Source organism: Urtica dioica, chromosome 1 (assembly GCF_054948205.1).
Source record: "Urtica dioica subsp. dioica isolate 48M chromosome 1, U.dioica_male_clone48M_v1_H2, whole genome shotgun sequence".
NCBI classification, from domain to species: Eukaryota; Viridiplantae; Streptophyta; class Magnoliopsida; order Rosales; family Urticaceae; genus Urtica; species Urtica dioica.
Window position 1 is genome coordinate 50,025,969 of NC_142756.1, and position 23,048 is coordinate 50,049,016.

Below are 23,048 nucleotides of genomic sequence, written 5' to 3' on the forward strand. Positions count from 1 at the left end.
CGCAAATTGATTACACTAAGAGTAGCAAGTCGAGAAAATAAGACGCACGATGAAAAGAAAGCTTCAATCAAAGCAAAACGATATTGCATAAACAACCCAATAAGAAAAGTACGAAAGTACGACGCAAACATAACAATAATCCGAAAGAAAACATAAAGCGAGCGCTAAACAAGTGCGCGAAAAACCAAGGAAAACTCAACTAGTCCGAGCCAAAGTCGACTTGCTCTTCATCTCCCTCGGGGTCAGGGGCGCCAAACCCGCCAACGGCTTCTCCGTCAGGCTGGTGGGTCGTCGACTGAGCAGCCTCGGCGGGGATCTGTGGAGGCAAGTCGTCCTCCGGCGGCTCGTCGTCATAAGGAGGGAACATGGCGTTAAAGAAGGAAAATGTAGTCCCGCGGGACACATTCTCCTTCGCGGTCGCGTCTCGGACTCGCCTCGCCGCTTCGTATCGGGCCGCCTCCAACGTCAAGTCCCAGTCGTCCTCCAAGTCCGTCTTGGATCGCACGGCATCTTCCTTCTCCTCGACGAGCATTTGCATCTCCGCCCGCAAGGTGTCCCTCTCCCTCTCCACCTTGACTCGAGCAATCTCGCTCGCCGATAGCCGAGCATGGACGATGCTCAGCTCCGCATCCCGGCTCGAGAGTGCCGCCTGGAGTTTCTTCGTTTCCCCCAGAAAGGTGTCAGCTGCTTGCTCCGCCTTCTTGCGAAGCACTTTCTCGGCGGCCGATTCTCCGCGAGCTCGCTCCAGCTCCTTCTCTAGCGTCGCAAACTCTTGGGCGGTGCGAACCTCCGCTAGGGCGGCAGCGTGCGCAGCCGTCATGGTCGCCTTCTCCTTTTCCATGATCTGCATGCGTCGTAGCATGTCTCGGAGAATGCGATCGCTCCGCTCTTGGCGTGCGAGCATCTGTGGAAACGAAGGAAACGCGTATAGTCACAATAAGCACGACAACGATACATAACACATGAAAACGAGTCATACCTTTCGGGCGTCGCCGATCCCGTTCTGGAAGTGCTCAAGATCGCTCGTTGTCAGCAGGCCCTTGAAATCCCGCAAGGAGGTCTCAAGGATCCCCCGGGAGCACTGGTCTCTCAACTCTGCCGCCTCCGCTAAGAGCATGGAGTCCAAACTGTCTGACACCGTCGACGTGTGAGCGCGTTTGTGACCGGACGGTGACCCGAGAGAAGCCGACGATGATGGCCGCTTGTTGGAAGAGATCGCCTCGTTCCTCGCTCGCGATGGTGACCCCCCGCGACGGGCCTCGGCTGGGGGGCGAGCCACGATCATAGCGTCGTCAGCAGGCATCGCTCTCGGCATTTGCGCGCGCGGTCGATGACGTCGAGCCATGGTACCTACAGAGGAGAGAAGAGCGTTTATCAGTTAAAACATGACGACAAGCACAAATAATGGGAAACAACAATAACACGAAAGTATATGCGTGGCCAGTACCCCCCGCGTCGGGGGAGGGAGCTGACGACCCCCCCGCCTCGGACTCGGGATCCTCCGGGACCCCCGCGTCGAGGTCGGGGCACAAAGGAACATCGTCACTAGGCACGAACCACCCCGTCCTCGCCATTAGGTCTGGGGACTCGAAGAGCGTTCCTTGCCGCCTCGATTCTGGGACCGCTCTGATCACCGCGTCAAGCTCAGATCCTTCGATGTCACCCATGGGTGGAAAGTCGGCCACAGGACCGAAGACGAGGGGCGCGACCCCGAAAGACGATTCGGACACCCATACCCAGGGGTATCTATGCTTCGAGTTCACCTTGGTAAGGATGGCGAGGCGCTTGCGGTGCGACGCCAGGTAGAAGCCAGGCTTCCCGGGCACCCCTCGCACCATCATGAGGTTCTGAATATCATCGGCAGTGATGGCCCTCTTCTTCGCCCGAAAAAACATCATGTGGCACGCCGCAACCACCCGATAGAAGGACGGGGACATCTGCGAGGCGTGCACCCTTAAGCGAACCAACAATTCTTGGATGACCGGCTGAAAGGGAAGTCTTAGTCCTCCGCGGAGACTCGCCTCGTGGACCGCTGCGTACCCCTTGCGCGGGCGAGTAGGAAGGTCGTCGGGTAATGGCCTCAGGATCGACACGCACTCTGGGATATTGTAACGCCTTCTTAGACTCGTGAAGTTGATGATCGAGAGCGAACTCGGGACGTCGATGCCCGAGCAATCGAGCTCGCCCCGTATGGCTGACTCTCCAACCGGGAAGGCCGAGGCTCCCGTTTCTTCCCGCACGGTCGAGGAAAGCGACGCGGCAGGTGCATCGTGGTGGTTGGGCGAATCGCTCGAACGATCGGTGTCGCGACCCGCGCTTGGACAAGGTGGAGCCTCGTCATGGCCGCCCTCACAAGCCGGCTAGCTCCCCTCGGCCCCGGCGTGCTCGCTCGAGGGCGCGCCCGATCGCCGCCCGGTCGGTCCACCGTCGTCGGGCCGGCTCGGCTCCCGGTCGACCGTGCTCCCCCCGGCGTACGCGTACAGCCCGAGGACCCAGCCCGTCTCTTGGCTGGGTGGCTCCTCCATGCGCGGGCCCGGCGCTCCCGACGCATGCACCTGGCCCGTCGGCCAGGCCCGATTTCCGGCTGGCCAAGCCTTCGGCCCGTGGGCACTGCCCGGGCGCCCCAGCGCTCGCCCCGTGCGAAACCGGCCCGGCAGACCGGCCCAGGCCCCGGCTGGTCGGGTCTCCCTCGCGCGCGCATGGCCCACCGGCCCAGTCCGGCCCCTGCCCGGCCGGGTCCTCTTCCCGCGTGCCTGACCTGCCGGCCCGGCCTAATTCCCAGCCGGCTGGGTCTTCACCACACAAGCCCGGCCCATTCGGGCCTAGGGTTTCCCCAGGGGCCAGGCGAGCCGCCACCTCCTGCCCGGCGTTGCCAGGCCGGGCCGCCTCCTGCCCAGCGCTGGCGCCTCCACGGGCGGCGTCCCCCGGCGCCGGCGATTCCCCGGCAGCGCCCTCCCTCGCCGGCGCAGCTGGGCTCGGGGGGCTCTCCTCCTGGGCGCGGTCTCCAGGGCACCCGGCGACCTCCCCCACGTCGGGACCGGCACAGAAGGCGCCGACGCCGGCCGCCGCGCCCCCCCCCCCCCCCCCGGCGCTGGTTTCGCCGTGCGCGGCTTCCCCGGGGCCGGTCGCTGCGCCCGAGCGGCTCCCCCCGCCAACGCGACAGGCGGGCGTCCCGGCGGCCTCGCCCGGCCGGGTGAGGGCTCCCTCGAGGTCGGGGTCGACCCAGGCCGTGCCTCCCGTGGCCGAGGCGCCATTCCCGCGGCCGACCTCCTCCGGCGCGCCCTTTCCAGCGTCGGCCGCTCCAGGCGCGGCTGCCTCCGGCGCGCGCGCGCCACCCAGATCGCCGGTGAGCGCCAAGGCGCTGTCCCTCGACCCGAGCGGGTCTTCCTCGACGTCTCCTGGGCCGCCGGTGCCGCCTTGAGACCGGCTGCCTCCTCCGGCGCACGCATCATCTCCGGCGTCCACCTGCCGGCGCTGGCCGTCTCCGGCCCGAGCGCCCCCTCCATCACCGGTCAACCACGCTTCGACCAAGGCAAGGTCTTCCCCGGCCATCATGACGACGTTGTTCGTGCTTGATGAGTGAGGCGCGTTAGCAACGCTCGGGAGAGATGAAAATTGAGTCCAAAAAATTTCCAAGTCCACGTGTTGATCCCCGAACAAATGAAACAAATCGTCTTCAATGGTCCCACACCCCGATAGGCGGTCGGTGGGGTCCATGGGCGTGAATAACGAGACGAGAATGACCGACAAAAAATAAAATAATAATATTAAAGGGCGCCGGGACGTACCTCTTGGCGATGGGCTATTCCGGTGGGCCATTAACGGCGGAGGCTTCGAGTTTATCACACGAGTTACACTCGATAATAAACTCGGGGGGCTAATGTTACCGGTCCATCCCGGCCCGGGACGGCAACGACATCATATGACGGCTTCCCCGAGCCTCTCCCGGCGCACGGCCACCTCAAGGCCGGCCATGGCAGAGTCAGAGCCGGCCATGGCCTCCACGGCCGAGTCAGAGCCGGCCATGGCCTCCAAGGTCGAGTCAGAGCCGGCCATGGCCGGGTCAGAGCCGGCCATGGCCTCCACGGCCGAGTCAGGGCCGGCCATGGCCGGGTCAGAGCCGGCCATGGCCTCCACGGCCGAGTCAGAGCCGGCCATGGCCGGGTCAGAGCCGGCCATGGCCTCCACGGCCGAGTCAGAGCCGGCCATGGCCGGGTCAGAGCCGGCCATGGCCTCCACGGCTGAGTCAGAGCCGGCCATGGCCGGGTCAGAGCCGGCCATGGCCGGGTCAGAGCCGGCCATGGCCGGGTCAGAGCCGGCCATGGCCTCCACGGCCGAGTCAGAGCCGGCCATGGCCGGGTCAGAGCCGTCCATGGCCGGGTCAGAGGCGTCTCTCGGCCAAGGGGCTGTCCACGACGCTCCTTGGTCGCCTATAAATACCAAGGTACCTCCCTTGGTCCAGGTAATCCGAATTTGAGTACTGAAACGCTGTCGAACTCGTACCTCGCTCGTTTCTCTCAAGTCTCGACCTCTAAACACTAAACCCTCTACAAACCACCTCAATCCTACTAATGTTGAGCGTCGGAGAGGTAAATAGAGGCAACCCCTCTGTTTCCCCTTTGTAGTTCACACCTTTCTGTTCACGTTTCAGGTGCTTGGACGAGATAGAGATCATCTACAGCTAAGGGACGGCTTGGGATACCAAGCCCGACACGCTCGAGTCGAGACGAGACCACTTGGTCCGGCCTTGGGTCTAACCGTCTGCGACTCCTAAATCGTTGTCCGAAAAAACTGTGACAACACTCTTTATTTCCTCGGCACCTCGAGCAACCACGAAAGTTTCTATCACTAAATCACTCGAAATAAAGGAATCAGTGAGTGGGCACTTTTAAACACTATGACTTAAAAACGAGTCTTGAAGTCGCAGAGCTAAACTCTAGGTCAAATGAGGACCTAGGTGCCAAAACAATAAAATGAAATTGACTAGAGAGAGAGAGGAGAGGGGCGGCCAAGTTCTAGAGAGAGAGTCTCTCAAATCTCTTAAACTTGGATGAATGAAAAGTGTGGAATGAGGCTCCTATTTATAGGAGAGGTCTTACCTTCAATAAGGTAGTTTCCTCTTCTATAGAATATCACATATTAATGAGCCAATTTCCCCTTTTCTTATAAGAGGCAAACGGCCAAGACTTGCCAAGCAAGTCCTTGGATTTGTTTCCTCTTTTATTTGCTTCTCTCTTGACCTTATTTGGGCGCCCACATGTTTCCTCTTAGGGGAAATTTGTTTCCTCTTTTTCTTTTGGCAAGTATCTTCATACATTCATGCACAAAATATTCTCTCTTTTCCTTGGGTATTTGGGCGCCTATCCTCATCTAGAAGGAGCTTCTAGAAGCTTCTTCATTTGTTCATGACAACATGAGAAAAGCCCATTAAGAATTTTCAATAAAATTCTTATGAAATGAAATTAATTCACAAGGCCCAATAATCAAGTTATGGCCGAGTGACATTAAGTCATCAAATTAACTTGTCAAAAAATTTATTGACATTCATTTCATCATATGTCTCAAAAGACAAAAATACCCGTTTGACAATTTTCGTTCTTGTTTTGACTTAGCTTCCAGTTTAACTATTCCTACTCGATGTGATTCGTGACAGTGACCTCATGGACCCAAATGAACAAAGCTTGAGCTAAACACTTGGACTCAAAAGTTCACAAACCTTTTCCAAGATTAGCTTAATGCCAACTGACTCCACTAAAGAGTTGACACTGGAAATCTCTCGGTTCAAATGAATTTATTTTCTACTCAAGAATTCAACCTAATTATGATGAGCGGATCCACTGAATATTATCTATGTTTACCCTTCATGAATGTCATCAGCTAGTCGGGATTTACTAAATTACCATTTTACCCTTCTAGTTGTTCTTTCCTCAACTCCTTTGTCGCTTGTGAATAAGTTAGAAACAATGTATTGACGAGGAGCTAACAAGTCACATTGTTTCATCCAAAAGAGTCAGGACTCAATTTGGACACTGGCCAGTTCATTTATTCACACTCCAAGGAACAAAGCATGAGGTGACATACATTGCATTTCAGCAATCTTGTACATGAATTCCATATCTATGAGAACTTCACAAAGTTACTCATGACATTCTCACAACTTAGTACTTCACCAATAGGCCCTGTTCGGAATCACATAGTGAGTCCGAACTCTGACTTTCTCAAATGAGAATACGTAAGCTGTGAAATGGCATGTCTCATTTCGGGATTAAGGTAAGCACGATGCAATTCATACGTAGTGACTTCGAGACATAAGAGGTTAAACAGTTTGTTCTTATCTTGTCTCTAGAAGTGCACTGGTCAATTCAGTAGCTTCAGAAGATACCTAGAAGAACTATTACATCAAATGTACAAAATAAAGACTACAACTCTTCTTGTGGGCACCATTGACAACAATAAAGTCTCACGAAGACTCTTGCTTGTAATTGCTTATTCATTAATAAAAAGTTGAAACGTTCATTCGTTCTTCCTTGTCTGTTTGAAGCTTTATGATAAAACATTAGTCTTTAGTCCATAAACAAACTTAACAAATTACGAAGAGACAAATGTAGATTTGCATGAACAAACTCTTCGTAGTTTGCTTAAAACGATAGATTCGCAATCTAAGGGTCGTAGGATTATTGACCTCAGTACGATTGTTACGAGAATCTATAATGTCTGGTTATGGGGCATTGAGAGTTGGAGACTCTATAGTTCTTCTAGGTATCTTCCGAAGGTACTGAATTGACCAGTGCACTTCTAGAGACAAAATAAGAAAAAACCATTTAACCTCTTATGTCTCGAAGTCACTACGTATGAATTGCATCGTGCTTACCTTAATCCCGAAATGAGACATGCCATTTCACAGCTTACGTATTCTCATTTGAGAAAGTCAGAGTTCAGACTCACTATGTGATTCTGAACAGGGCCTATTGGTGAAGTACTATGTTATGAGAATGTCATGAGTAACTTTGTGAAGTTCTCATAGATATGGAATTCATGTACAAGATTGCTGAAATGCAATGTATCTCACCTCATGTTTTGTTCCTTGGAATGTGAATAAATGAACTAGCCAGTGTCCAAATTGATTCCTGACTCCTTTGGATGAAACAATGTGACTTGTTAGCTTCTTGTCAATACATTGTTTCTAACTTATTCACAAGCGACAAAGGAGTTGAGGAAATAACAACTAGAAGGGTAAAAAAAATAATATTCAGTGGATCCGCTCATCATAATTTGGTTGAATTCTTGAGTAGAAAGTAAATTCATTTGAACCGAGAGATTTTCGGTGTCAAGTCTTTAGTGGAGTCAGTTGACATTAATTGCTAAACTTGGAAAAGGTTTGTGAACTTTTGAGTCCAAGTACTTAGCTCAAGCTTTGTTCATTTGGATCCATGAGGTCACTGTCACAAATCACATCGAGTAGGAATAGTTAAACTAGAAGCTAAGTCAAAACAAGAACGAGACAAGTTTTACGAAAATTGTCAAAAGGTCAAAAGGGTAATTTTGTCTTTTTGGACATGGCATGAAATGAATGTCAATAAATTTTTTGACATGGTCATATGATGACTAATAACACTCGGCCATGATATGATCATTGGGCCTTGTGAATTAATTTCATTTCATAGAATTTTACTTGAAAATTCTTAATAGGCTTTTCTTATGTTGTCATGAACAAGTAAAGAGAAATCTAGAAAGGCATTCTAGAAGCCTTTTGGCCGTCCACCCAAGGAAGTGGGAGATAAAATTCGTGCAGCCCTTAGTGTGAAAGAGAGTTTATTTTGTGCATTAATGTATGAAGATACTTGCCAAAAGAAAAAGAGGAAACAAATTTCCTCTATGAGGAACAAGGTGGGGGCCAACTTGGGAAGCAAAAGAGGAAACAAATCCAAGCCTTCTAGAAGGGTATTTGGCCGTGTGACTCTAAGGAGAAGGAGGGAATATTTGCTCATGAATATGTGATATTCTATAGAAGAGGAAACTACCTTCTTGAAGGTAAAGCCTCTCCTATAAGTAGAGCCCTCATTCTTCACATTTCATTCATCCCAAGTTTTAGAGATTTGAGAGCTTCTCTCTCTAGCTTGGCCGCCCCTCTCTCCTTCTCTCTCTAAGTTCTTTTCGTTTTTGTTTTGGCACCTAGGTCCTCATTTGACCTAGCGAGTTTAGCTCTTCGACTTTGAGACTTGTTCTTGAGTCGTAGTGTTTAAAAGTGTCCACACACTAATTCCTAATTTTCTCGAGTGATTATAGTGATAGAAACTTTCGTGGTTGCTCGAGTTAGCGAGGAAAGAAGAGAGACGTGCTGCGAGGGAGACGAACGTTTTCAACCTTCCGAAGGCTCATCAACGTTCAAGCTTCTAAAAAGGTTAGTAAATTATTTATGCTCATAATAGTTTTTATTTACATGTGCTTGCTCTATGTCTAGGTTAGTAAAATCGTTTTACTTGTCGAAAGAAAATTTTTAAAATTCCGCCGCTTACCGAAGTGTTAAACTTTTTCTTAAACCCTAGATCAATTCCAACAAGAGCTTCGAGGTCTATTGATAAAGCTTAGATTGTTCCCACAGTGATTAACACTAGAACAAATATAGGCATCGGGTGCGACGAAAGTAGCACCCAATGCCTAAAATGTCGAACTCAAAAGTTCTTCGCGTGGGACTTTCGGTGCGACAAAGTCGCACCTAAAAGTCCGTCGCTAAAGGCTTCGAGTGCGACTTGTCGCATCGAAAAAGTGTCACGTATTAGGTTCGACACTTTTCGGTGCGACTTGTCGCACCTATATTGCTTCCAAAAACATAAAAAATGACGCGTGTTTGAGTATTCGGTGTGACATGTCGCACCTAATAATCTTCCCGCCAAGGTAACCGGTGCAACATGTCACACCTAATACCATTCCCGCCAAGCTATCATGTGCGACATGTCGCACCTAATATGTTATTTTAATTAAAAAAAATAATTTACAAATTTATATATTAAAAATCTAAAGTAGAATTCTTATATAATTAATTAAGAAAACAAAATTTAATTTACAAAATTATAAATTAGAAATAAAATTCTCATATTAGAATTCTTATATAAACGTAGAAATCAAGTCTAATATTATATATTAATATCTAAACGTTCAAATTCTATTTTTTTTTTGTCTATACAACTTATCGATAGTTGAATTTCCTCTTCCAAATATGTCGCTTTGGGATCCGCTGCATCATCCTCGTCCTCGTTCGCTGCCACCTATTCTGCTGCTGCCTGTTCCACCGCTTCGCTAGGACGATCTCGCAGGAATTCCACAAAACGTGCTGATCTGTGGTTCCACCTGGTTGTGGCGTAGGCTGAGGTTGGAGAGTCGTTAGGGACTGCTGGGACATCCGTGTGAGGAAGACGATTTATTTCCGCATCGCCTGCAGCTCGGCTTGTTGGGTTGATAGCGCATACTGCATCTCGCTAACCAATGGATCGGTCCGAGATGACGAACTTGACGAGTCTTTATCTAGCGCTCGAGCCATACCCAGGGATGACCTTGGGATCAAAGACCCTATCCCAAATTCTCAATCTAGGCGTGTCCCAAAAACTTCAAGCATCGCGTACTCCTTTGCCGATTCTTGGCTGACCACTTGGCCTTGCTTCTCTGCTTGTCGCATAATATCCACCACTAAGGTGGTGACTTGATCCTTAACAAAAAAAAAACCACAAAAAATTATCAAATAATAATGATAAGTAATTAATATAGTAAATTAAACAAGTAACTTACAAATTACGACTTCGCGAAGTCCGTCATCCACGATCCCTTAGCATCATGGTGTTTGCCCGACCATATCAATAAAGCTGAGCTTATAGTCCTATCTTCCTTTCTCTGCAATTTTTCAACGTCAAAATAAGAATACCGTATGTATTGCAAATTAATATCAAGCGACTTACGTTCTTGGAGCGATGACCCAAAAAACTTAGCGACCCTTGTCTCGCCTTTGTCTTCTTCTTCTTCGAATTTTCTCGGTTGCGGAGAGACTTTGCCTGTAAAACATAATTTCATTTAATTCGATAATATAAGAGATTAAAAAAATCAACTCATACCTTATGCTCTGACGTGTCAAACACCTCTATTGTCTTCAACCAAGCTTCTTTGGTATAGCCCTCGGCTATTTCATTTCTGGCAAGATCCTTACTCCCACAAAACGTCTTGAAGAATAACTGCGACAATCTCGACTTCTGGCCACGTCGCATCCTCTTGGCATCGCGAACGATAGCCATATCAATCTCAAGACGAATGCGATCTGTTGATACTAGCTGGCCAGTCGCAGGATCACCGTACACAAAGCGGTACTCATTATGGATCGAGCTCATCAGAGCCGCCACACTATGAGGGTCTACATGTTTCCAGTCAGGGAGTTCGATGAGGATGGTGCTCTTGATCAAGTTTCCAACGCGGTTTTAGAAAGCGCTGATCAATGGATTTTGTTCCCTGACGTCTTGAAAGAACGCATGTTGTATCTGATCGTAGCAAACTATGTTCGCACTAGGAGGCCCAACTCCCGCTCTAGCAGAAACGAGGCCAGTCGTTGGTCCCCGCTTCTTCTTTGGTTCCCCAGAACTCGGCGTCTGTGGGGGATCACTGTCTCCTCCTAACGAATCCTGGCCTCCACCCGCTCCTGAAGAAGTCGCCATCATGGAAAATGAAAAATATTAGTATTACTCATTAAATGTCAATATTACTCATTCATCGTCATCAATTATGTTATTAGTATTCAATCGTGGTTTCGTGGTATTACTCATTCCTCGTCATCGCTCGATGTTATGTTAGTACCCACTTCTATATCGACATCAACATCTTCTCCCTAAAAAATAACGCATGCCTCATCTTCTTCATCGACTTCTTCATCATTGTCAACAATAGTAACAAGCTCGGCCGTAGTGGTTTCAAGTCGATGATTAAGACGATCGATGTTTGATAATTCTATTGTCAACATGACCGAGGCTGAGGTGGTCGGATCAACTTCAGAAATATCCCATATCCCTCGATGATTGCAGTCCTGAACGATTTCCCATTCACGATCCTTAACGAGATCTTGGATGTAAAAGAATTGCTTCGCCTGAGTCGCGAGTATGTACGGCTCTTCTGTAAACTATTCCTTAGCGCTATAGGAACTCGTCGCTCTAGTGTTCTTATCAACATGCACTATGCGCCCTGCAGTGTACTTGTCACCATACCATATGCATTTGAATAATACGACACAAAAATTATGTCTATAGTTCAGCACGATGATGTCTTCCATTCTACCGTAAAAATTATACTCATTCACGGGCACACAAACACCACTGTTCTGAGTGATTCGTTGGTTATCACGACAACGACTGATGAACTTCATGCCATTAACAAAGCAGGTCGGATACTGATGAGCAAGTTGCAAGGAAACCGACAGACAATGATTAAAGCTCTTTTGACACGTCGGAACCAACAACTTTCATATCATAAATCTGGATACGAAACAAAGAAAAATAAAATGTCATTACCATTTTTTATATGCTTTCAGTAAATGAATTCTTTCATTTTTACCTTTTTCGCAAACCAAATTTTGAATACTTTTCTATGCATTGCTTCGATATCAGAATCTTCAGTGCCCACTTGAGAGTTCTTTTGTATGAGTTCCAAATGCTCATTGTTAAGGTTACTTAATTAGATGTAAATCAATGAGATAATTTATAGATTTAAATAAGTCGAACACTTACATCAAATACGGATCCAGTTCTAGACAATTGGTATAAATATACCACTCTGCCTTCTCTTTTTGGTCGTTGTCTCAAACTATCGACTTCATCATCCCATAAGACACAGAGTTCTCGGACCGAAAAACATAAAGCTCCCGCACTTCAACTTCATCGATAGTTTTCTTGTCTTCGAGATACCTTGCAACAAAAGTCAGTGCCTCTTCTACAATGTACGTTTCCGCAATAGAGCCTTCTGGCCTAGCTCTATTTCTGAAGAAAAAAAAAATTGTTTTAACGTTCCAAGGTATCTCTCAACTGGGTACATCCATTGAATATGACCGGACCTCATCACAACGCTTCATCTGGTAGATGAATTGCCACGTCAACCATGACTGTGAAAAAAGCTGGCAGGAATATCATCTCATGCTTACACAAGATCATGGAATCTTGCACTTTTTTGAGATCTTCCACTCTCAGAGTTCTAGAAATTATCAACTTAAAAAATTTGCAAAGCTCAGAGATCGTCTCCTGTATCGGTTTTGGCTCAAAAGGGCGAATACCATCAGCCAACAGCCTCTTTAAGATCACGTGACAATCGTGCGACTTCAAACCTGTGAGCTTTCCGTCAGCACTCACATTTCTCTTCAATCCAGCAAGCCCATATGGGAATTTGACATATTGGAGGAACTTGGTAACTGCTGTCTCTGCTCAAGGGTTAAGGTGTATGCTACTGGCGGTTTGTACCACCCATTCCTTTGTTGTCTCAAGTGCAGAGAGGCCTTGACTTTCAAGTCCATCAAGTCAAATCTCGCCTTCTCCGTATCATAGTTCTTCTTTTCCAAGCTGAGCATGGTCCCAGAAGATTCTCGCACATGTTCTTCTCTATATGCTCATAGCAGATGCTCTTTTTGGTCCAATTCAATTCGAACTCAGATCGTTTTTGTTTGCCGGCGTGTTTTCCAGTTGTCATGCAAGAAACACTAGCCAACTGATGGATTATGTCTTGTGGAGTGAATTTGACAGGTTTACGACGTTTCTCGTGGCGATCTATGAAGTGATCGGTGCTTTTCCTCAATCGGTCAAGAGTAGGCAAGAATCAACTATGGTCGTAGTAGATGATCCTGTTTCTGACTTTCATAGATGGCATCTTGAGGTTGCATGTTGCGCACGCAAGATACCCTTGGCCACTCCATCCCAACAAATACGATTAAGCCTGAAAGTTGTTTATCGTCCATAGAAGCGTGGCACGCAACCGAAACATTTCATCGTTCGCCCCATCTCGAGCTTGGAACCCAGTATCCCACAATTCTTTCAGCTCTTCAACACTGGCTGTAAGAACACGTCTATGTCTTTTCCAAGTGAGCTCGGCCCGGGTATCAGAAGCATTAGCATCATGTACTCTTTTTTCATGCACAACCAAAGCAGCAAGTTATACGCAATTAGTACCACAGGCCACATACTGTCTGGTAGACTCATTTCCACAAATGGGTTGAACCCATCAGAAGCTAGTCCAAGTCGTACGTTCCGAGGCTCTGCTGCAAAATTTGGGTATCTCTCGTCTAGATTCTTCCACACCGTACCATCCGCAGGATGTCGCAAAATGCCTTCTTCCTTGATCAGATCTCTTTCGTGCCACTGCATCTGAAGCGACGTGTGTCGAGAAACGTACAATTGCTTCAATCGATCTTTCAAGGGAAAATATCGCAATATCTTTTGCGGTATCTTCTTCCCGGTTGGCTTCCATCTTCTCTCATTGCAAACTGGGCATACTTCAGCTTTCTCGAGATCTTTTCAAAATAGGACACAATCGTTGGTGCATGCATCGATCATCTCGTACCCTATGCTGAAACACTTCAGCTTTGCCTTTGCCTCGTAGTGGTTTTTCTGAATTCGGTTATCAATTGGATGAGACTTCCTCAACAGCTGCAAGCGTTCTGTGAACTACTTGTTCGTCCAATGGTTCGTGACTTTGATGTGCATCAACAATACCAAGAATGAAAGAGATGAAAACTCTCTTCATCCTGTGTACAATTCTGCTTCCATCTCAGCGAATAAGTCTTCCACTTGCTCCTTTGCACGCACATCTCTCGGGGTTGGATCTGTATAGTCGTCGAAATCCTCGTGATACATGATATCATGCACGACATCGTGCAATCCTCCGACTCCTTTATTATTAATTTCGATGACATCTTCCTCACGAGTACAAACGAGACGATCACCGTGATGATACGATTCAGTGTATCCTGGGGTAAACCCTTTGTTCAAGAGGTAGATCAAACAATTCCATCGAATTGAGTATGATTGTATGTGTGATAGCATCTACTATACCAGGAATATCAATGAACCCTATAATTGAAATTGCTCAGGACACCCTTTTTTAGCTTCTATAACCTATTTCTTAGTTCAAGATCCCTTCTTACTAACTGGAATCAAAGAATTAGTAGATCTGTTCCGCCCAACCCAAAATGGGCTAGGGTCAAGAGGTGATTCTTTACAATTCGTATGTCATTCCATCTCACGTTGTTGCAAGACTTGTAAGGACAACAATATTGGACATTTTCATTCGGGAGTTTGCTTGCAAGACGGATAAACTCGTTAACCCCTATTTTATACTGCAAACTCAACCGATTGTTCTCGATAATCCAATCTTTACTTAGATTTGATATTCTGCTGAACGAGAGGGTCAAAGATGGTTATTATTAAGGGACGGGGAATGAATTTAATAGAATGAAAGAGAGATTATGAAACTAATTAAATCGAAACTTTACCGAAATTTCGGCAGAGTTTTCTGTATAATACTGATAAACCAAAAACTTGCAAACATGTTTTAAAAATATACAAACCATCCATATATATCATATTAATAATAATTGTAAATCCTAAACCGAGCCTCCATGGCTTGGAGCAATATATATTACAATCATCTTAATTTAACTCATTTATAATTATAATAACTTAAAATAACATCTTAAACTACCTAAATATGTTACTTAATTTAAATCACAATTAAATTAATCAAACTACCTAAACATGTTACTTAACTAATTTTAACATGTAAAATCACAATGAACTTAAACTAACTAATCATATTCTAAACATATTTTAAATTAAGTGAAATTGAGATACTTCATTTGCAACTAATAATTATTAAAGTAGACTAACATTACTTATTACTGATTATTAATTATAATTTAAACTAATTATATTTACTTACTAATTATATCTACTAATTCAACAAATACATAAACAAAAACAACAACAAAACTTACCTCATACGCTAGTTTCGGTGACTTCGGCGACGAGGAGGGGTTGAGGTCAACGGCGGCGACGAGCTGGAGCGGTGGTCTGTCTTGCCCGACAGAAGTCGGCGAGGAGGGGGCGCTGGTCAAGGGCCGGTGGCTAGAGTGAGAAATAGAGAGTGAGAAAGAGAGACTTACAATGGACGGCGGCGACGGACGGGCGGTGCTGGTCGAGGGCGGGGGGTAAGGGGCTAGCACGGACTGGGCGGGTAGCCCTGGTCGAGAGCGAGGGGCGAGCACGAGCCGGGCGGGGGACGAGGGGCGATGGGCGAGCGTGGGTCGGGCGGCGAGCGAGGGACGAGCGCCGATGGCGGCGATGGGTCACGGGTGGGCCGGCATCGGCGTTGGGTCGCAGGCGGGCGGGCGTTGGATCGCGGGCGAGAGAGAGAGTGAGATATCAGGTGAGAAGAGAAAAAAATGCAGAGGAGGAAGAAGGAGGCCGGATGGGTTTTAAATAACCTAAATGTTAGTCGCACTTGTTGGGCTTATCAGGTGCAACATTTCGCACCGGAAGGTATTAGCTGCGACGACGTCGCACCCAATATCACTTATATTAGTACAATAATTTTTTTGCGTGACATATTTGCTGCGACTTTGACCATATTCGGTGCGACATGTCGCACCAATTGGGGTTATCAGGCGCGACAGTGTCACACCGAAAAGTAAATTCCACAGTGAAAAATATTTGGAGGGATTTAAAGTCCGCTTAAAATTTTTGAAACCTTAAGGTGCGACAAAGTCGCACCGAAAAGTATTTGGTGCGACTTGTCGCACGGGATACCACTTAAATTTAGTGAAAATTTTAGTTTTCCGGAAGGGTATCCGGTGTGACAGGTTGCACCTAATCCCCTCTTAGGTGCGACTTTTAGGTACGACGTGTCGCACCGGATACCCTTCCGTACCAGAAAACTTAATTTGTAGTAGTGTAATGATAAGGAATAGTTAACTACACTTACAGAGGATAAGTGGTATGAAGTACAACAAAAGGATGTCATGGTTAACTCAAAAGCTATGAATGCCATATTTTCTGCTATTGATGAGAACATATTCAAGCTGATATCAAACTATGAGATAGCTAATGAAGCATTGATATTATACCGGTTGCTCACGAGGGTACAAATAAGGTCAGATCTTATCGTATTTAGATGTTGTCAACCAAGTTTGAGAATCTCAATATGAATGGTGATGAAATTATTGCTGAGGTTAGTGCTAGAATTTATGATATCTCTAATGAATCATTTTTCTTGGGAGAACCTATTAAATATGCAAATCTTGTCAGTAAAGTGCTAAGATCTCTTCTAGAACGATTTAAAATGAAGGTAATGGCTATAGAAGAAGCTCACGAGAGTGAACCCGCTTTAGTACTAATTGAAATTACTAAATATGTTATACGATGAATTTTCAACTAGAGGGTGGAACAACTTGTTGAACAACAAATTTTTTTATTCACGATTAAATAAATCAACAATCAAACAAGCAGTCACAAGCAGAAAGCAATAAAAGACATATAGATTTGGTAACAATGTTCAGTGATAAAGCATGTACTTAGAGGGATTAATACGTATGGTGGTGAAGAGCAATCCACTATATTTCAATCAAAGTTACAAAGGACTTAAGTTTGTAGACTTTCTCTCAAACGCATGTTCTTCATTGGTTCTCTAATAGATTGAAAACTCTGCACAAATAAAGTATAGATGTAGCAAGTACTTTGAACATGTTATCAATGAAGATCTCTAAAGTAGAGAGACAAGTTCAAGGCTAAAGTCGGTGTGAATTGACCAAACGGGACTAATGATTAACTTAATTGCAATCCTAGAAGAGTTTTATCAGATTCACACAAAATCTCCGCTAATCTACTATTCTCGGAAATCAAATATCTCATGATTAATATATTCTATCCATAATAAACTGAATTATAAACACAATGCTTCCAATTCTATTCGTGCGGGAGGACATGTGATTTTGATTGACTCGGATCTTGAACAATTTCTTACAACTTGTTTCGAACAGTTTTAACAAATTTATTTTTCCGAACATAAATTATGCCACAAATATCGAACACTTACGATATATTTGCAATGCACAAGAAAATATCATAACGGTCCCTCTCGATCAACATCTAGTTAGCCAAGTAGTGTTCCATACTCAGCATTCAATGGTCGAGTCTTATTAAAATACATGGAAATGTTAATGGAATGTATTTGAAGATTTTCGTGTTTTGTACATTATTGGTTAACGAGACTTACGTTCTTTATTACTTCTTTTGTGATAGTGGTTTTATCATGTCTTTATTTTTTTTTCTTTATTACGTTTTTGTTTCTATTAGGGCCACATTTTTTGTTGTTTGAATTTATGTACTCGTAAACTAACTCACTTCGGCCTTTTTTTAATGTTAATTATGTGTATATGTCAGTTTGATCACTGTAGACATTTATATTTTTTACGGCGCTGGTTTATTTGCTGGGTAACACACATACATATATAGATATATATACATACAGATAAATATATATATATATATATGCACAAACTACACCAGTTAGGTATACACTAGTACAAATTTAGGCTTCCACAATAGTTCTTTTGTTTCGTACAAACCAAATATGAAGCCAGGATTCTAGATTAGATTAGGGAGGACTTATATGCAGAAAATAATTCAAGGAGGGCTAATTTATAATATTTAAGGTAATTTTTTTAAAGAAAAATAAAAAATGGTGCAAAAAGTGCAAAAATAATAAATTTCAGGGAGGCCAACAGGACTTCCTAAGGAATAGGTTGCTTCGTGCCTAATGCAAACCATAAAAACAATTTGTAGCCGCGGCGATAGTAAATTTTGGCCACGATACGGATGTTTGCACAACGGCTTTATGAGAACTGCCGTGCGAGCTGTTGTCGCACGAAAATGAACTACTATTGAAAACCTCGGGCGGTTCGATCCAAGGCCGGACCAAGTGATCGCACCCGGGCCAAAAGTGTGAACTCGATAGTCTCGAGCTAGGTTTTCTTCGATCAACCCGCCTCTCGGGAGAGGTAGGGGGTGAGGAGGAGGTGTGACCGTGCCTTGGGTGTCGGCTGCCTACGTACCCGTGTGTGGGATCAGGTCAGAACGTAGTTCAAGCGCGTGGGACGCAGTGTGATGCGCGGAGCCTTGGTGGAGAAGCGTGCTCAACGAAGGAGACGAGGCGCGGAGGAGTCCTCGGCGACGTCTCAGAACTTCGGAGATCGTGTATGCGAGAGAGAATGTGTGTTTTCTCTCTTTTGGAGACGTGGAAGACTCTAAGTCAAGAGTTCCTTGTTGTGGCAGAGATTCCGCACGCGTAGGCGATTCGTAGTTGGAAATGCCGGACGCGTAGGCGATTTCTTGTCAGAAATGGTGGACGCGTCTAGGGTGCTAGACGCGTAGGCGATTTTCAGTCGAAAACCGTTAGAGCACTCGTGGGCTCAAGATTAATCGTTCGATCAAGAGAGGCGGCACTCGGGAGTCCCCGGAAAGCGCTTCAGAATCTCTGAGAACGAGAAATCGAGGAGAATCTGCTTCAGGCCAAGGATGGCATCCAGAGAAGCAGAGAGAAGTCTCAAGTTCCTTGAGAAATAATGGGATGGCTTTCCCCTCAATGAGAGGGGGTATTTATAGGCGTTTGAGGGCCTTAGAAGGCTTCTTTTTCGTCCATGTGGGACTAGGGGCGCGCGCGCCGTCAATTGGAGGCGCACGGCGGGCGCGGCGCAGGATGCGCGGCGCGGGACGCGCGGCGCGGGATGCGCGGCGCGGGCGTGTCTTGGCGCGGCACGCGGTCTGCCTGGCGCGGCGCGCGGCCGGCGCGCTGCTTGCTGTGCCTGGTCGGCCAGCGCGACGTGCTGCGCTCGCAGTTTCCCCGAGTTGTGCGCAGTGCATGGGCCGTCTTGTCGGACTCTTGTGTGGTCCTTAGGGGTCTTAGGTACCATGCTTGCCACGCGAAATATAAAGGTCTCTACTCGACGAGAGTGGCTCGACTAGAGGAGACTGACTCAAGGCTCGACTCGAAGCTCGACTCGAGGAGACTGACTCAAGGCTCAACTCGAGGAGCGAAGCTCGACTCGAGGAGACTGAATGAAGTCTCAACTTGAGGAGCGAGGCTCAACTCGAGGAGCCGACTCAAGTCTCAACTCGAGGGGCTAGGCTCGACTCAAGGAGTCAAGAGTTTGGGCGAGGGCTTGAAGACTTGCCGCTCTTCAGGACCTCCGGCCTGACCATCCGCCCTTTGAGCGACGTGCCTTCTTGGCGTCTCGGGTTTTCCGACAACATTAGCCCCCCAAGTTCATTGCTCGGGAGGCCCCGGGCGGTGAACATTTAGTTGTTTCCGCCGGGTGTTTGAGGAAAATAGACTTCCCAGAGCTTCATTGTCACGAAGCCTTTGTGGTTATAAAGAATATTCTCACAATTGCTAGTGCTCTCTCTCGCTTTTCCATCTCTCTCGACACGAGTGTGTGATCGACACGTGGAGGAGGATCCAAGCGGATATGAGACGTAGCTCAACGTGGGCGAGGCAGACGCGTTTGCGTCCGTCGCTCTAGCCCCGGAGCAACTGGGATATGCGTGCACAAGTAGGGCGTGCATTTGTGTAGAGTCGTGCCGGCGTGTCGCGGCTTGTTGATCTTTCGGCGAAGTCCTGTCCAAGTCTTTCTTCGATCGCGATTTGTTTGACGATACATTCGACCCGGAGTCCATGGGACTCGACGGTGACTAGCAGGGCGACGATTGTGTAATCGTGACCTATTAGGGTAAGATCATGGCTTCTGTCTCGGCCAGCTTGGAAGGCGACTGCACTTTTGCGTTTCGCAAAGGCGTGCTCATTCCGAGGTCTCGGAGACGGAGGTTGATGCTGTGGGCTGATGCTTCGAGAAGACAGAGTGGCACCTGGCGGAAGGCTCTGCCGCACCGGAGGGCTTCGACCGCTCGGGGATAAGTACTCAAAGTTCGATCACACACCGAGCATAAGTCGGTCTCACGGGGCATCCGCCATTCCAGCTTTGGTGACGCTTCCCCGTCTGCATTTGGAAGATCGGCCCTTATTCCCCAGGCGTGAGTGCGAGTCTCTGTTAAAGATGCGGAGGGACGTCGTAACGAGTAGTGATGTAGACTTCTCTTGTTATTGTGGTTTTCCACGCTCAGAGGGCAAGTTTTCCTCTGTTTGTCTTTTTTCTTTATTTTGCAATTGTCTTGCTTTGGCTAGCCTGTTCTTCAGGTCGCTCCAGGTGTTCGCTCGAGGAGCGGGACTCGACTCGAGGAGAATGGCTCGACTCGAGGAGCAAGGCTCGACTTGAGGAAAATGATTTGACTCGAGGAGCGAAGCTCGACTTGAGGAGAATGACTCGACTCGAGGAGCGAGGCTCGACTGCAAGGAGAATGACTCGACTCAAGGAGCGAAGCTCGACTTGAGGAGAATGACTCGACTCGAAGAGCAAGGCTCGACTTTGAGGAGAATGACTCGACTCAAGAAGCGAAGCTCGACTCGAGGAGAACGACTCGACTCGAGGAGCAAAGCTCGACTTGAGGAGAATGACTCGACTCGAGGTGCGAGGCTTGACCCGAGGAGAATGATGTTGGAATCGATCTAGGGTTTGAGAAAATAATTAACGCTTCGGTAAGCGGCGGAATTTTAAAAATTTTCTTTTACAAGTAAAACAGTTTTTACTAACCTAGACAAGTGCAAGTACATGTAATTAAAAACCAATATGAGCTAGAAGTTTACTAACCTTTCTTGAAGCTTGAACTTTGAAGAAGCTTGTGGAAAGTTTGCAACGCTCGTCTCCCCTCGCAGCACGTCTCTCTTCCTTTCCTCGGCACCTCGAGCAACGACGAAAGTTTCTATCACTAAATCACTCGAAAAGAAGGAATCAGTGAGTGGGCACTTTTAAACACTACGACTTAAGAACGAGTCTCAAAGTCGCAGAGCTAAACACTAGGTCAAGTGAGGACCTAGGTGCCAAAACAAGAAAAATCGAAAATAAACTAGAAAGAGAGAGAGAGAGAGGAGTTCGGCCAACAATGTCAAGAGAGAGAGTCTCTCAATCTCTAACTTATGTTGAATTTGAATGGAATGAAGGGAATGAGGCCTCTATTTATAGGGGAGGTTTTACCTTCAATAAGGTAGTTTCCTCTTTCATTGAATATCACATATTCATGAGCAAATATTGCTCTCCTTCCCTTAGAGTCACTCGGCCAAATAGGCTTCTAGAAGCCCTTGGATTTGTTTCCTTTTTTGTTCCATTCCTTGCTTGGCCGATTACCCTAGTGCATCTACATGCAAATTTGTTTCCTCTTTTTCTTTTGGCAAGTATCTAAATACATTTATGCACAAAATAAACTCTCTTTCCTTGGGTATTATGGGCGCCTATTCTCATCTAGAAGGAGCTTCTAGAAGCTTCTTCATTTGTTCATGACAACATGAGAAAAGCCCATTAAGAATTTTCAATAAAATTCTTATGAAATGAAATTAATTCACAAGGCCCAATAATCAAGTTATGGCCGAGTGACATTAAGTCATCAAATGAACTTGTCAAAAAATTTAATGACATTCATTTCATCATATGTCTCAAAAGACAAAAATACCCTTTTGACTATTTTCGTTCTTGTTTTGACTTAGCTTCCAATTTAACTATTCCTATCGATGTGATTCGTGACAGTGACCTCATGGACCCAAATGAACAAAGCTTGAGCTAAAAACTTGGACTCAAAAGTTCACAAACCTTTTCCAAGTTTAGCTTAATGCCAACTGACTCCACTAAAGAGCTGACACTGAAAATCTCTCGGTTCAAATGAATTTGTTTTCTACTCAAGAATTCGACCTAATTATGATGAGCGGATCCACTGAATATTATCTATGTTTACCCTTCATGAATGTCATCAGCTGGTCGAGATTTACTAAATTACCAATTTACCCTTCTAGCTGTTATTTCCTCAACTCATTTGTCGCTTGTGAATAAGTTAGAAACAATGTATTGACGAGGAGCTAACAAGTCACATTGTTTCATCCAAAAGAGTCAGGACTCAATTTGGACACTGGCCAGTTCATTTATTCACACTCCAAGGAACAAAGCATGAGGTGACATACATTGCATTTCAGCAATCTTGTACATGAATTCCATATCTATGAGAACTTCACAAAGTTACTCATGACAGACTCACAACTTAGTACTTCACCAATAGGCCTTGTTCGGAATCACATAGTGAGTCCGAACTTTGACTTTCTCAAATGAGAATACTAAGGTGTGAAATGGCATGTCTCATTTCAGGATTAAGGTAAGCATGATGCAATTCATACATAGTGACTTCGAGACATAAGAGGTTAAATGGTTTGTTCTTATATTGTCTCTAGAAGTGCACTGGTCAATTCAGTACCTTCGGAAGATACCTAGAAGAACTATAGAGTCCCCAACTCTCAATGCCTCATAACCAGACATCATAGATTCTTCTAACAATCATACTGAGGTCAATAGTCCTTTGACCCTAAGATTGCGAATATATCGTTTTAAGCAAACTACGAAGAGTTTGTTCATGCAAATCTACATTTGTCTCTTCGTAAGTTGTTGAGTTTGTTTATGGACTAAAAGACTAAGGTTTTATCATAAAGCTTCAAACAAAGAAAGAATGAATGAACGTTTCAACTTTATTAATGAATAGATAGGCAATTACAAGCAAGAGTCTTCATGAGACTTTATTACATCAAATATACAAAATAAAGACTACAACTCTTCTTGTGGGCACCATTGACAACAAACTCCCACTTGACTCAAAGAAGGTGTGTGTAGTCCTTCATGCCTAATCCCTCACGATGTTGGTCGAAGACCTTGTTCGCTAGGGCCTTGGTGAATGGATCTGCGAGGTTGTCCACCGTTGAGATCTTCTTCACTTCCACGTCTCCGCGCTGCACGATCTCTCGAATCAAATGGTATTTCCTCTCAATATGCTTAGCGCGCTTATGGCTTCTAGGTTCCTTTGAGTTAGCGACAGCCCCACTATTATCACAATAAAGGG